This window comes from Galeopterus variegatus, unplaced genomic scaffold, assembly GCF_000696425.1.
Source record: "Galeopterus variegatus unplaced genomic scaffold, G_variegatus-3.0.2 Scaffold7956, whole genome shotgun sequence".
Lineage (NCBI taxonomy): Eukaryota > Metazoa > Chordata > Mammalia > Dermoptera > Cynocephalidae > Galeopterus > Galeopterus variegatus.
In genome coordinates, this window is record NW_007734067.1 from 15,517 (window position 1) to 31,390 (window position 15,874).

A 15,874-nucleotide genomic window follows, 5' to 3' on the forward strand; every position below is an offset into this window, starting at 1 on the left:
CTGGACAAAATTTGTCTGTCTATGTGCACAGTTTAGCAAACATGAAACTGTCTTAAAGCTTAAAAGTCCTTCACATAAGGAAAAAAGATTGTCAAAAGCCTCTTCTAAAGAAAATTTCTTGCCAAAGAAAAGATGAACCGGAATCAAAAACACTGTTTTTAGGACATTCTGAGCCTCTAACTTCTTTTATCTTTTTATTTTTTTCTCTGCTGAATTTTCCACAAGTGTTAAAACAGAAACTCACTCTCTATGGCATTTCAGCCAAGATAAGGAAAAAGAAAAGCCTGATAGAGAAAAAAAATCAAGACCACTAACAGATTTCGTTTTTCTTATGCAATTCAGCCAGTCCTAGCTAAGTTAAAATATTTGAGAATTTAACTCTGAACTCATTTGAAACTAAAACTGAAGGGGAAAAGGGGTAAAAGCTTCTTTCTCAATCACGCTGCTGTGAAATTGCTTTACCTGAGGTCTGGTCCACAGCCTTTGCTGGATCACCTGTCGGGACAAGTAAAGTCAAGCCATGTGAAAGGTCCCCATTATGTCTGAAGTATAATTTGAATTCAACTTTCTTTTATTAACTGGTAAGTTCATATTACTATCCCATGACTAAAATAAAAGCTATAAGATCTTTTTATTTGTATATATGTATATGTATGTAAGTGTATTTACACATGTGTATATTCATTAGGCTGTATGTTGTGTTTACATGATAAACTCTAGCATAATCAGCCAGAAATGCCTTTTTAGTTCATATGACCTGAAAGCTCTTTAATAAATAAGGTGGATTTAAATTGATTGATAAAATAAAAATAAAAATGTTTTCAGAATTGTCAACATGCATTTTTGCCTGGGTTCACTGGTCAGACAGAATTGTATTTGTCTCTACTAAGGAATTTTAAGGTTAAAATTATAAACCCAGCCTACAACAGAATGATTTTTGTGTAATTCTTTAATAAATGAAACTAACTTGATATTGTTATTTCAATAGAAGATACAGTGAAAGCAACTGTATCTTCTGAGTTATTGACAAAGCATCGACATGTTTAACATTAAAGTTCTTACTTAGATGAGCCTTTGATATTCACAGGTTATAGAATGGTTAACATGAAATTAACTTAAAAGGATGACTGGCTTTGTCTAATATCTCAGTTTTTATAAGCAATCTAGGTGTAATTGTTAAAAATAAATAAACTTAGTAAATTAAATGATGATATTCATTGAATATCTAGATCATTTCCTAATAAAATATAATACTAAGACATTAATTACTAAATATAGTGTAAGCTTATATGCTTTTGACTTATTTTAAAGAAACAAAAGATATTTGTGTTTGTTAATAAATATATTCTGTTCCACATTGAAACCTATGTTTTTAAACAGTATAAAATATGTATTCATGAAATGTTTTGATACATAATAAAAATTGCTTGTTTCCTATGTTTTCGCTAAAGTTAAGGTTATTAAGAGCTAAAAGTCAGAGCTTATTAAAAGTTATTTCAAGGGATAAATTTAGAAAGGAAATAAAAACGAGATAGAAAGGAATCAATAAGTAGGAGAAGAAAAAATGGGAAGAAAGTTATGTATATAAAGATGTAGTTTGGGTTAGAAAAGTTAAAAGAAAAGAGAATAATTTTAGGTAACAAAGAATCTTATGTAGTAAATTTTTGTCCTTAAAATGACTGGTCATTTACGAAAAAGGAAATATAGGACAAAACAGAAAATCTAAGACATGTCATGAAAATGTCTGAATAAGTTGTAATAATGGTTGTAAAAGGTAAATTTATTTTTAAAAATTGTGTGTGATTAAGTTGGCCATAATTAAAAGGAAATTATTTCTAAGCCTTTCTAAAGATTGAGCTTTGATTTTAAGAGACACTGATAAGGAACTGAATTCCCCACCCCACCCCCATGTTAGAACATGTTTTTCTTGAAGTACTGACCCGCTCTTGGTAAAATTGTAAGAGGTTTTGATTTTTAATTCCAAAATGTTTCTTTAACAGCAATCTTCTAAACTACAGTTTCTATTTTCATAACATTTTTTCTGAGAATCATTTAATCTTCCTATTTTCAGGTCAAAAATTCTGTCTTCATTTAGAATAAAGATTTTATTTCTTATGGTAAAATCTTCCCCTTGAAGCTTCTTAGACTCATATCTCAGAAGTTCATCTTTCGCTGTATTTCGCTATACATGATTTGCAGGCTATATTTGCCTGCAGCCCCCACTTTTCCCACCCTTGAAAAGGTTTAAATAACTCTGCTGCTATCATCTGACACTAAAATATTGTCTTTATTAGGTTTTTGATTATTTGAAAAAACTAAGCTTTAAAAGGGTTAAGGTTTTTACATTCAAGTGACTTTCTGAGTTGCTTTTGAAGTCTCTGATTATCACTTTGGTTTAATAAATGACTATTATTTCACAGTGACCTGTGATCCTGTTTTGATATATTAAGTCTTTATTAAATATTTGGACTTACTTGGTAAATTGTAAAAAAAGGATTGTCAAATGATAAATGTAATTAGATCCTCTTTCAGTTAATTTATGGATATGTTGTTTATTTATTTATTTATTTTTTATTTTTATTTTTTTTTAAAGATGACCGGTAAGGGGATCTTAACCCTTGACTTGGTGTTGTCAGCACCACGCTCACCCATTGAGCTAACCGGCCATCCCTATATGGGATCCGAACCCGTGGCCTTGGTGTTATAAGCACCTCACTCTCCTGAGTGAGCCACAGGCCGGCCCCTGGATATGTTGTTTATACAAATGTTAGAATGTTATATAAAATTCTTAAAATCTTTTCTATTATCAGTCACATTTTGTTATTATCTTAAATCTTCTTTAAGGGAAGAATTATATACATATACTGTTGATATGAATATTCCAAAGATTATATAAAATTTATAAAAGTCCGATGGTCCTGATGTGACCCTTTCAGTCAGATTCTGGTGGTTATCCTAAGATTGTATATGCAATAGAGATAATCAAGTTTCCTGGTTAACTGTTCATTACAGGAGGGAAAAAGGAGGGAAATGATGTCTTGGCTACACAAGCAGTTCTCTAAAAATATTCACAGCCTTGAAGGGGCGATGGGCCTCATGACTTGGATGAGACATCCAGTTCTTAAACAAAGAATTCATGTAAGTTCTTAAAATTATTAACGTATCAATTAATGTATAGCTTGCTAACTCTGAGTAAGCCACCAACTAATATTAGATAACTATACTACATGGCTTCAGATTTTCTTCTGGCAGAACAGGAAAAGGTTTATGCCTTAGCAAACACCACCTGTCGTGTTTACATTAATACCTTTGGGAGAAGTTGAGACCCCAGTAAATAAAATATTTGCATATACAAAATGGTTACAAGAAGTGTGGACCACTGACCCCCTCAAGGACTTATGTAGTTGGTTACTTTGGGGGTTAAAAAAAATCTATTTTGATCTGCATTCCAAATTATTATTATTAAAATCATCAGCTTTTTTGTTCTTTCCCTTAGGCTTAAGCTCTGTATTATATGCACTATGACCTGTTGTAAATCAACTGTTAAAACAATAGATAAACAAATGCCCTTGGTCCCTCCACCACTCTAGCCAGGTACCAAAAACCACGTCCTACATCATGTCAACAGTTCCATTCCAAATTAACCCTTTTCTCTCTGCCTTATTCCAGCAGGAAGAAGCTTGAAGAGTCATTAGCCCCTGTCCATAGATATGGGTGGAACTGTTAACAGTGGGGAGTTTGACAGAACATCACAAGTACTAACTTAGCATAAGGGCAGCCATGTCAGAGTTTAATGCTGAGGAGAGAGCTCTGCTTGAACAATGAACAGTCACTGTATTTCATAAGAGTACTAATGCAAGGCCATAACTCAGTAACTTGCAAAACTAACAGTCATTTCAGAAGCTGCAGATGTTCTGGGAAGGAGATAAAGCCCAGAGCCAAGAAGTCTGACTCCAGGCTTTACGGGACTGAGCCCGAGGTCAGAGATTAAGACATGCTGATCTGCACATAGTCACTGACCGCATCCTTGATGCATTTTTTACTCCACTTCTCTCTTTGTCCTTTTGTGTTATATAAGCCCCACCACCACCACCACCACCAAACCTCAGACAAGGAAACAGTTCTAGTCTGTCTCCTCGGACGTCTGATAACAAACTTTCCACATTGCACCAACATTTGGGACTGGTGAGTCTTTTGTTTCGGAGAGGAGAGCAGCAGGACCTGCACACCAGAAAACACTTTTCCTTGACTCAATTTTTTGATACTTAGCGCAGATCTAATGATAAGTTCTTCAGTCAGCCTGATATTGTGACATTTTGACCATCATTTGTCTAATTCCTGTACTGATCTCTCATGGGTTCTGATATTCAGCAGATATTCTGATATTCAGAAGAAAGGTGATTGCATTTTATTAAGTTCCATAAACCCTAACAATATGAAATTGACTTCACGTTGTTGACAACAGATGAAGATACTGTACGTTTAACTTCCCAGGGCCAATGTGAGCACTATTTATAGAGAAGCCAAAAGCCTAAATTCCAGGTTAGGGGCTTGTTTATATTAGCTGCTGATCTTCCCTCCTACCTACTCACCTAAAGAAGCCAGAACTGACCCTGCTGGAAGGGGTGAAAGTTTTCTGGTCGGGAGAAGGTTTCTCTAGCCAGGATCTGATCTGAGTGTTTGTGGCCAACCCCTGAGAATCATGGACGTAACTGGGCCAGTCCCTAGAAACGAAAAGGGCCTGTCATCTGGGGAATGCCCATCTAGTAGACAGAGCGGTAGGGCATGCTATTTTAGGAAAAAGGGAAACCGAATTAAGACAATTAATTTCTCTTTATGGTGTTATCTTTTACTTGTGATTTCAGTTATTGGTTGGAGGAATACTTCGTCTGAGTATTAGAAACCTTTGCTACTTCAATATCTCTGAAGTCATTTAAATTTTAACAAATAACCAATATAAGGAAATGATCTAAACAGGTATATAATAATTAGTTCAAATGTTTCTTTACACTGAGTTAGGCAGCAGGACAGCAAAAATAATTCAATCGTGTTTTTCTTATTTGCAGACCTCTACCCAAGTTTCAACACAAAAAAGAAGAATGAATATATCATTTTAAAAATCTCAGAAATGTCCAATGATAGGATAATATTGAAAGAAACTGAACTATTAAAACATGAAACCAAGAAAAAAAATTGAGGGACTCCTTGAACCCCCTGTTTGTAGTTTTTGGCGTGCATGGTTTGTTAAAGAGGTAGAGGGTCTGTAGATTTTGGCAATTTTCAAAGGCCATGAGAACCACCAAAATGAGAAGATCATATTCTACCACTATACAGTCAGACTGTTGGTCAAGGCAGATAGGAAGGGATATGTATATAAATGATATTCAACCGACAGTATGAAACCCAGTCTAGAAGGTGATTGAAAGTGCTTTAAAACTGTCTGGAAAATAACAAAGCCTGAAGTTCACCTTCAAAGTTTTATAATTGATCAGACTTTTTTCATCAAAGATGCTTAATTTTTCAATTTTTTAAAAAATCTAAGCCTCAACAACAATTTCAAATTGAGCAACCCGGAGCTTAAAGTCTCAGATTCACTCAACTCTGTTATTAACCTTCCATGTGACAGTAAACAAATTATCTAAGTTCTGTTCTCTTGGCCTCTGTGTTCTTATCTGTCAACAGAGAAAAGTTGACAAAATTGATCAGGCTTCATTTTAGCAAAAGTTCTTTTGATTTAATGGCTCAATTAAGAACTTCTGATGTTACTATGCACAACTCATAGCAAGCCACTGATTTTTCAAGAATATGAAGCCATCTCAATGATTGATTCTGATCCTAGTCCATAAATAAGAGGCCCCCTTGAAAAGCTTCCTTAAATTTCAGGCCTCATAACAAGAGTAGAAACTAACCTATGAGATGTGGAAAACAGCTATTCTTTTACAATAGAAGTTTTAAATATGGCTGAACACTTCTGTTCAATACAAATTTAAGCCATATCATAGAATAGTATTTTTTTTTTTTTTTTTTTTTTCCTTTTTGTCTTTTTTCGTGGCCGGCAACGGATCGCAACCCCCAGTGTTGCACCCGTACCAGACCGGGACCTCGTATAACTTCGTATAATGTATGCTATACGAAGTTATTACGGCCCCCATTTACTTCTGGTGGAAATGCAAAATAGTACAGCCACTTTGGGAAACAGTTTGGCCCTTTCTTAAAAAGTTATACATGCCCCTACCATATGAATCAGTCACTGCACTCCTAGCTATTTCTCCAAGAAAAAAGAAAGTACATGTTTATATTAAGACCAGTACACAAATATTCATAGCAGGTGGAAACAACACTAATATCCTTCAACAGAAAACTGCATAAACACATTGTGATAATCCTTACGATAGAACTACTAGCGGGAGCGCCGCCGCGCTCCCAAGCGGCGCACTGTAGCAGTGCACCACCGGGCCAGCCCCAGAATAGTATTTCTTGAACTGATCAATAAATAATGTGTGAAGCGTTGCCTGAAATGGAGTGACACCCACATAAAGAGGTAAAATATGGAGGCGTGGCATGGAAGACTGGATCTGCAGAGCCCAATAAGATTTCCAGTACTTAGGATAAATACATACACACACACACACAAGCATGCACACACACACAAGCGTGCACACACACACAAGCATGCACACACACACAAGCGTGCACACATGCACACGCACACTGTATTGTATATGTATGTTTAGATTTTTTGTAGATTATAATGTTTTGACATCTTAAAACACCCTTTCTGGCTGGGGACCGACTGTCCCTCTCCAGGCAAGGCAATTCTTAGGGCCCAGCTGGGAGCATGCTTTTGTTAGGTATTCTAACCAACCCAGAGCCACACCTCCTCTATCTGGCCCATGTGCCCCAGGAGCAATATACTGCTGCTTTAATCATCCAGGTATCAGACAGCTAGAGACCATCTCCATAGCCCAAAGCTCACCAAACTAACCCATCCTAAACTGTTCACCTGCCCAGCTTGCCTTTCCCTTGGAAACTCTGCTAAAGGCTCAGACCTAATGCTTTACTCTCAGTCCTGTCTTCTACCTCCTGACCATCTTGGTGTCTCTCCCATGTAGTCCTGCATGGTGTTCCATGCGTCCTGTCTCTAGGACCTGTGAGTATAATAAGTTTTGTTTACCTGAGCTACTCCTCTGTCTCCTCTTGTGGCCACACCTGACTGGCCATCTCATAAAAGAACACAAAATGCACAAGCATGTGCATACAAAAAGCACATGCACATACATAACACACTTTTTAAATTTTTTCAATATACTTATATTCAAAAAAGACTTTTGCTAAGCAATTCTATATGAAAGACATTGTGCTCTTTGTCTAGGTATAAGGATTCAATAATTAGTAAAAGACATCTAGGGTCAGAAAAATTTCTCCATTAAGAAACTTGGTCACCTGATGGCCATGGTCTTGAAGATTCTGAGACACCTGGTCATCAGTAGATAATGGCTTCCACCTAGGAACAATACACAACTTCATTTTTGTAAAGATGAGAATAGAGTGTCTAAAGATGACAGAGGTTGGGGGCTAGGAGGAGATTCAGGAGAGAAGGGACTGGGAAACAGGAAGCTGGACCCTGAGGAGATGAAGTCCTTCCCTCTAACTTTGGGTGAGTCCCAGCCCTGGTACCTATACCTTTACTGACTAAATCCCTTATCTGTGGCAAATCTCCATCAAAAATTCCTTCAGTGACTTGTGGTCTCCAAGTCAGCTTGATGAGCTTCTCTGTTCTTTGACCTTAGGAGTTTCACATTCTAAGGTACATGCTGCATTTTAACTGGGGCCTTATGGAGATATTGTGTCCAAAAGAAATAATTTAAATGGTGAAAAATATGGCACAATTCTGTGTATGTGAGTGTGAAGGTGTCTTAGTGAACTATCAGTCAGAGCTATTTCTGAAGTCCTTCTCCTTGGAAGTGTATGCTATTGTAGGAGGTCAAAATACAGAAGCTAAAAGAATGAGTCCAGGAAATGGCCATTGGAGGCAGGGGAAGAATGTAGAGCCAACACTTACAGCCAAAATCCTTGAGGTTGAAACATTTGGCAGGAAATTACACTTTTAGGACTAAATTTTGCATTATGTTGAATTAATATATTCAGGACAACTGTAGGGCCTGTGGGATGGGCCTGCAGGATCCCAGCTCTATGAGAGACACTGGGATGCCATCCGCTCCAGAACCATCCCGGGATGCTAAGAGATAAAGCTCAATCCTCAAGAGAGGTACAAGTTCCAACACACCAATGTCTTCTTCTAGACCAGGCTCCAACATAGGGCATTTTTCCTGAATCTGAGGGTTGCAGCAGCACAGAAAGCCAGATCATCAAAGAAATGGCAATGGCCAAAAATTAAGAGCAGGGGTTATTTGGGATCTGAAGGTCCCATGATGATTAGACTGGGAGTGGGGCTGTGGAGCTAGAGAAATAGTATGTGTCTGCGGGACTGGCTGTTTTTTAACATTCATGCTTGTGTGTTATGAGTAACAAGGGATATATAAGGTGAAAATCCCCTCCCCCTCAGCCTGCCCATTCTTGCTCACATTTCACCCATGTAGGACGTGGGAGAAGGGGTGGCCACCCACACACACACACCCGTTCATGGTGGCTCTTGGCGAGCCAGGTGCATTCCAGGGCAAAGGCAGGGATTCCAGCACCTCAAAAGCCACAGCAGCTCCCTTGTGGAGTCTGAGGCAAGGGAACAGTGTAACTGAAGAGATAAAGAAGCTCTTTTGCTTCATTTCTACTAATGATCAGGGGAAAAAAATGTTTAACATAGAGTTACAGGGTTTCTAAAACTGTGTTTTAAAAACTCCCCACTGCAAAGGGCTTGAGAGTGGAGGCTGTGGAGAGGGTGGTCCCAGGGTGAGAAACCCGGAGTGAATTCCTCATGTGCCATCAGGGAGGCAGAGTGGGCTCCTGCAAAAAGCGCCTCCCTTCCCTGCCCCTCAATTTCCCTTTCAGGAAATCAAACAGGGGCAGCTGAATTAGATCAACTCTTCGGTTCCCTCCAGCTCTCGGTTCTCAACGATCTTAAATTCCTCTAAGGGGTTCACTATGCTTTCAGAATGGGCTGAAGAAAAGTCTTTAGGAAGCTCCATCCTATAATAACCCCTTATCTTGGCATATTTTGTCTTATCTTCTAATCCTTTGGAGGCAAAAAATGAAAAATTAACTGCCCCCCTTGTCCTTCAAAAGCAGCTCGGAGGGCCGGCCTGTGGCTCACTGGGGAGAGTGTGGTGCTGATAACACCAAGGCCATGGGTTCGGATCCTACACAGGGATGGCCGGTTGGCTCACTGGCTGAGCTTGGTGCTGACAAAAGAAGCTCGGGTGAAAGACAGCAGGGCTCCAGGGGACCCCATTGTCCTGGGGCACTCTCCTCCAGCCCAGTCAGTTTTCCAGGTTTCCTGTGAACAAAAACACTTCCAATTTGCTATGCTGCACCCAGGAGCACTTTTCCTCAGCCTCCAAGAGCCTGAAAATGTTTGCTACGATATCTGTTGGTAACTACTGGGCCATTAGGACAAGCACCTGAATGTCCCACCAGAATCATGAAGACAGCAGCCCGGGTTTCATGCTCTGGACTGGAAATAAAATTCTGGCCTCAGCCCTGCACAACAGGGAGCCCATCCAGAGCAGGAAAAGAGAGAGGAAAGAATGCTTCCATTTTCTCCAGAACCATCTTCTCTACTCTGGTTGGAGGCCGCTCTCAGCCCCACCAGTCTCTCCCTCCTCCCATCCAGACATAAGCCCAGCTTGGAAAACTACATGGATGTCCCCTTGACCAAGCACTCTTTGCCGGTAGCCAGGTGCTGATGCCTGGGACGCACCTGCTTCTTGATTCTCCGGCCAAGCACTCATCCAGTGTACATGCTGTCAGGATTCTGGCAGCCTCTGAGAGGAGGACCCCAGGGAGGAGGAAACCCACTAGAAGCAGCACCTGCTGCCCAGACATGCTCACTCCTAGAAGCTGAGGAGCCAAGCCCTAGGCTTTGCACTGCTGAGGGACTCAATGGCCCTCATGACACCAGGTGAGCTTGGCAGTGCAGGGAAGGCGCTGGCTGTGAGCTTGGGAAGTGGTAAGAAGCAGGATCCTACCTGCCTTCTCTTCTGTCTGCTCCCTCTCATCCTCTGTCCCACCTGCCTCAGTTCATGCTGATTAGATATTCTGTGCTCATCCTCCCTAACCACAGGCAGTGGGAAAGAGGGATTGGTGGGCTGGTCCTTGACCTTGCTCTGTCCGTGTAATCAACCGCCCTCCCTGCCTGGAAGACAGTATGAACTTCTCCTGTCTTCGTGGTAGGAACCTTAGGAAATCACATCAATGACAGATCCATCTTGAAGTGACTTGGATTCCTCTCCCTTTTGTGGATCCTCTCTTGAATTTCTGTTGCCACACCTTTCTTACTGCCTTTGATTACCTCCTATTGACATCCCCATGCCCTATGTCCCCAGGTACAAGAGGAAAATTTCTAGCTAGTGTCCTAAGCTCAGGAACTCTGAAAGCCAACTCCCAAGAGAAAATGACCCATGATTATTGCTCAGCTTCTTTAGAAGATTTCCTATTCATGAAATGATTCTAGTGTCCAAACAGCTTACGCCCCTTTGGGTTTCCAAGTCTTCACTGAAGGCATGAATCTCTAAAGTTTAGATTATAATCCTGAATAAGAACCATAAAATAGAATGAGGGATTTTTCCACAGTCTCCCCAAGGAAAAGCTGAGGACAGCTTTCAAATCTGCCCCCTTGAAACATCAGCTCTGGCAAGGGGTGGGCGCACTACCCCCCAGAAGTCATCACTGCACTCCCTATCCTCAAAACAGGGCTGGCTTTAATCAATGATTTCAGTGCAATTCTGAAACAGAGAAAGTTCCTCCATGTCTATAGGATGAAAGTGGGCCCTTGGATTCTGCTTTGCACCATTATATGTCTTCTGTCTATAATTTTTTTTTTAAGCATTGCATTCTTGTACATTTCTGCATCCTTTACATAGCTGTGCCCATTGTAGCAGGGAGGAAGCATTTTACCAGGCATCACAAGGCTCCAGCCCATCTATTATTTTTGTACCTCTCATAATGCATTAGCAATCAGCATTTGCTTGCTCTCCCCAAAGTTGTTCATTTATTCAGCAATTATATTGATAGCTAATTATATGCAAGGCACTGTTTACTGAGGATAGAGCAGTGAACAACTAACAAAACACCTGCTCTCCCAGAACTTATGTCCTAGTGAAAGAGTCAGGTGACTAACAAAATAGGTAAATCACATATGTGGTGTGTTAGTGATAAGAGTTACAAAGGAAAATAAGACAGTGGACAAGATATAAAAGGTCAGGTATCAGGAGTGTTAAAATTTTAGGTAGGGCAATTCAACCAAACTCTTAAAAATCTTATATCCCCATCAGAGAGTTCTGAACAATGAATATTTGATTACATTAAGTAGTTACTGTTGATTTAGGAATGTGTGCTATGTAAAGAGACTTTTAAAGTTGCATTCTGAGATATCTACAGATGAAGTGCTATGATACCTGGGATTTGCTTCAAAATTATTTTGGTGGCAGGTGATGGAAAGTGGGGCCCTGGGGGTACAAAGGAAGAAAGACTCCCCAGGAATTGGTAATCATTGAGGCTGGGAGGGGGATGGGTACCAAAAAGTTCTACTTTCATAAATGTTGGAAATTTTTTATTGGAAAGTTTCTAAAACTCTCCTAAAATTATTCCATTTTTTCTTGTAGTTCTCTGCATTTTGGGGCTATATCCTTTGAGTCCATGTCATTACGTGCATACACATTGCCAATTATTATATTTCAGTTGTTACATCTCCCAGTTAAATGATTAGTCTTCATTATGGAGGTAACACTTAACATTGATGCTATAGCGTTACCTAATCTCTAGACCTTACTCTCATTTCACCAATTGTCCCAGTAATATGCTAGGTACTAATACTGCTATTTTTGCTGGGGCAGGAGCCAATCCAGGATCACGCATGGCATTTAATTATCCTTACTACTCCATCTCCTTCAGTAAGGATTGATGTCTCAGCCTTTCTTGTCTTTCGTGTCACTCACATTTGGAAACATGCAAGCCATTTATTTTGTGGGATGGCTCTCAATTTGGATTTGTGTGATGTTTTCTCATTATACAGGTACTCCAAGTAATGGAGTTGTGGCAGAAATACTGCAAAGGTGGTGTCATTTTTATTTCAGTGACTCACAGCAAGAGGCACATAATGTAAGATTGTCCCATAATTGGTGATATTAAGTTTGATCATTTAGTTCAGGCTGTGTTCACCAGGATTCTCAACTGAACAGTTACTCTTTTCCCCTTATAATTGGTAAATAATTTGTGTGGAGATATTTTGAAACTGTAAAAGCATCCTGTTCCTTATTAAGCTCCCACTCACATTTTATCATCCTTTGTCATTCTTGTCTGAATCAATTATTGCTGTGATGGTGGCAAACTATAAATTTTTTAAATCTAACCTTCTTCCTCCATTTCATATATGACATTCTATTTTTAATTTGCCTTCAGCCCAGTCTATCTACCTATCTATCTATTATGTCTATTATTAGTATTCACTCCGGATTCTTATTTATTTAATAAGATATAACCTACTATGATCATCATTTATTGTGTCGCTCTTGTAGAAGTTCCATTATTTTGGAGCTTTCTATTTCTTCTTTGAATGTAATGTTCCAGGATCATCTTGTACTTTCCCTGTGCCAGTCTCAAAATCTACAATTTCTCAAGAAACACTTTGAGTGAGGAATGGTGTTAGAAACCAAGATATAATTGCTAGGTATGTTTATTGTTGATGAAGTTCCATTGTTTGTAGTCCTTCTTTAGTGGATAAAGCAGAAAATATATAGATATAGATGTGCATATATAAATACATACTGTACCTATCTCTTTCTATATACCTAGATTTATATTTATTTTATAGAAACTTATGAGTTCATGCAGATAACTTCAGTTCCAAGATAATACCACAGAGGTTATTCTAATTTTTCTTATTTTCACATTTCTAACTCCCTTTTACAAAAATAAAAAAAACTGATTCTCAATATCATTGATGTATTTGCTTATTTGTTCAATCCTGCTATGCACAGAAATTAGGTTCATATATACCAACCCGCCAACTTTGAATAACAAACCTACTCAGTAGACTACAAAACTGTTTTGTAGTTCTTTTTGTCTTTAGACTGACTACATATACAGTCAAAGCACTGTATTAAAAAGGTAATAGCATTCATTTCTTTTCACTTCAGTGCCGTTACGTTTTCTTTAAAAAAAAAAAAAAAAAAGTTCGTCTCCATTTATATTACAGTTTACAGTTCTCTCATTATTGTTGATTTAAATATATATTTGATATGAAAAATACTAACACGTTTCCAAAATCCAAACAATGTAAAAATATAAACCCATCGACTTGCTACCCATATCCTGATCTCTTTCTCTCTATTCAAACATCACCCTCATAGTTATCAGATTATTCTCTGTTTTATTCTTCCTGCACTATTTTTTTGCAAAGCAATGCAAGTAGATGTATATTTTTCATTCTCCCCCCACACACTTTCTCTTTTCTCATTAAAAAAAAAAAATTAGGAGGTATCGTACAGTGACTCCTACACTTTGCTCTTTTTGGCTTAACTGTATAAGAATTTACTCCATGTTAGTTTACACTGCTCTGTTTTATTGCAGCTTAAGGCTGCATATTGTTTCAGTGTGGGCATGTGCCATCATTTCTTTCCTCAATTTTAATCGTTTTTTTAAATTGACTAGGGATATTAGGACTTTATGTGAGATATATGCTGCAAATATATTTCTTCTGTTTTTTAATTTGTATTGTGCATCTGCTTCTTGTGATTTTTGCCATGCAAATGTTTTTTTTTTTTCATGTCAAATTCATTTACATTTCTTTTGTTGCATCATCAGGATTTTGAGTCAGATTTAGAGTTTTTCCCTACACGCAGATTATAGAGAAATTCAATTTTTTTTTTTAGATCCAGCATAGTATTATCATTGTGTTTAGATCGCTGATGCATTTGGAATTCATTTTTTGATATAGTGTGAAGTATGGATTAAATATTACCTTTTTCCTAAATGATTATCCCGTTGTTCCAATAGTATTTGTTCCAAGCACTATGCCAGATTTCATAACAACAAGATAGATAGAAACCTGCCCCAGGACTTTAGGACCTTATAGTTTCTAAATTGAGAAAGACAAATATTTTTAAAAATACACAATTTAACTTCAATATAACAAGAAGAAAACTTCAAAAGAGGATGCAGTGATTTCTGCTCTGTTATGGGCATCACAGTCAGGAACAGGCACACTAATGTGAACACAGCAACACTGAGTATTGAAGAATGACCAGAAGGCTTTTGTTCCAGCTAGAGTGGGATGATAAATCTGAGAGAGGGAAAAGCATGGACAATGCACAGAGGAAAAAGAGCAAAGTGTGCCTTGAGGGGAGGGGAGGTAGAGTACACATTTGGAAAGATGTGCCCAGATGGTAGCCAGGGACAAACCTCAGAGCCCCTAGATTCCATGCAATGGGAACCAACCCAGATTCCAAACAGTGAGGATAAGGTCAGTTTTCTTTTTTTTTTCTTTTTTTATTTGACCATTAAGGGGATCATAACCCTTGGCTTGGTGTCGTCCACACCACGCTCAGCCAGTGAGTGCACCGGCCATCCCTATATAGGATCCAAACCCACAGCCTCAACACTACCAGTGCCGCACTCTCCTGAGTGAGCCACAGGGCTGGCCTCAGTTTTCTATGTCATCAAGGCCATGCTGGCAGCCCTGTGGAGGATGTGTGGAGGAAACAGGGTGGAGGTGTCATTCTAGTTCACTGGCTAATATTGGTCAGATTTCTGAGATGGAGGTGGGACCTGGGGAAATACCTGACACAGAGTTGGCCTCAATGAATTATCAAGTGTCAAGGGGAGACAATATGGTGGGGTGGAAGGAAGGGAGTTACTAGACAGGGAGCTTCATTCCTAGGACCCTGTGTTGGCCATGAGCAGAATGAAATTGAGGCTGTCGATTCAAAGAAAACACAGAAAAGCCTTCATGGCTGTTCTTCAAGAAAGTATTGACATTGGCCAATTCAAGTGGTTTCATGAGACTTGCTAAAAGAAGAACTTATATCATACACACACAGACACACACACACGCCCTCAAATGCACTTCTGCATGTGACATGCTCCTGGCTCTGAGTGACATCCTTGCAGCATGAGAACTCACAGAATGGGTAGATACCAGGCACCCAGCTCTATAGACTTCCAAGTAAATCTTTTACTGGAATTGGCAAGGGGGTGGATGTTGCTTTGCCTCCCATGGATTTGTCACCCCTTTTCCCCTGGGTGATGGAGCCACCAAAGATTACTCAAAGCCCATCTCTTCTGAGCAGTGAGAGGCCCTGAAAAGGGGTAAATCTCCCGGAACCCTCAAGACAGAGGCATTCCTTCTATTTGGGAAATTAACATTGAATTGGTGTTCTCTTCCCACATTTATTCTCCAGATCAGGAAGTTACAGGAAGAGAACATAGGTGGGGGTTTTGCTAAGTACAGTTTAATAATAGAAGCTTGGTAAAATTCAGTAAGGTTCCATTCCATAGTGCAATTAAGTCAATCCACTAACAAAAGCTTGATTTTAGCAAACATTCTCTTCTTACAGCAATTTCCTAGTATCTTTACATATCAATCAGTAACCTGTCTGTCTTTGAGCCAGCAACCTTGCTGTGTTACAATTTTTTATCTTACAACAGAGACTATATAGCCTGGGGAAAATTTCCTGTCCTTTGCAAGTCAATATTTGAAACT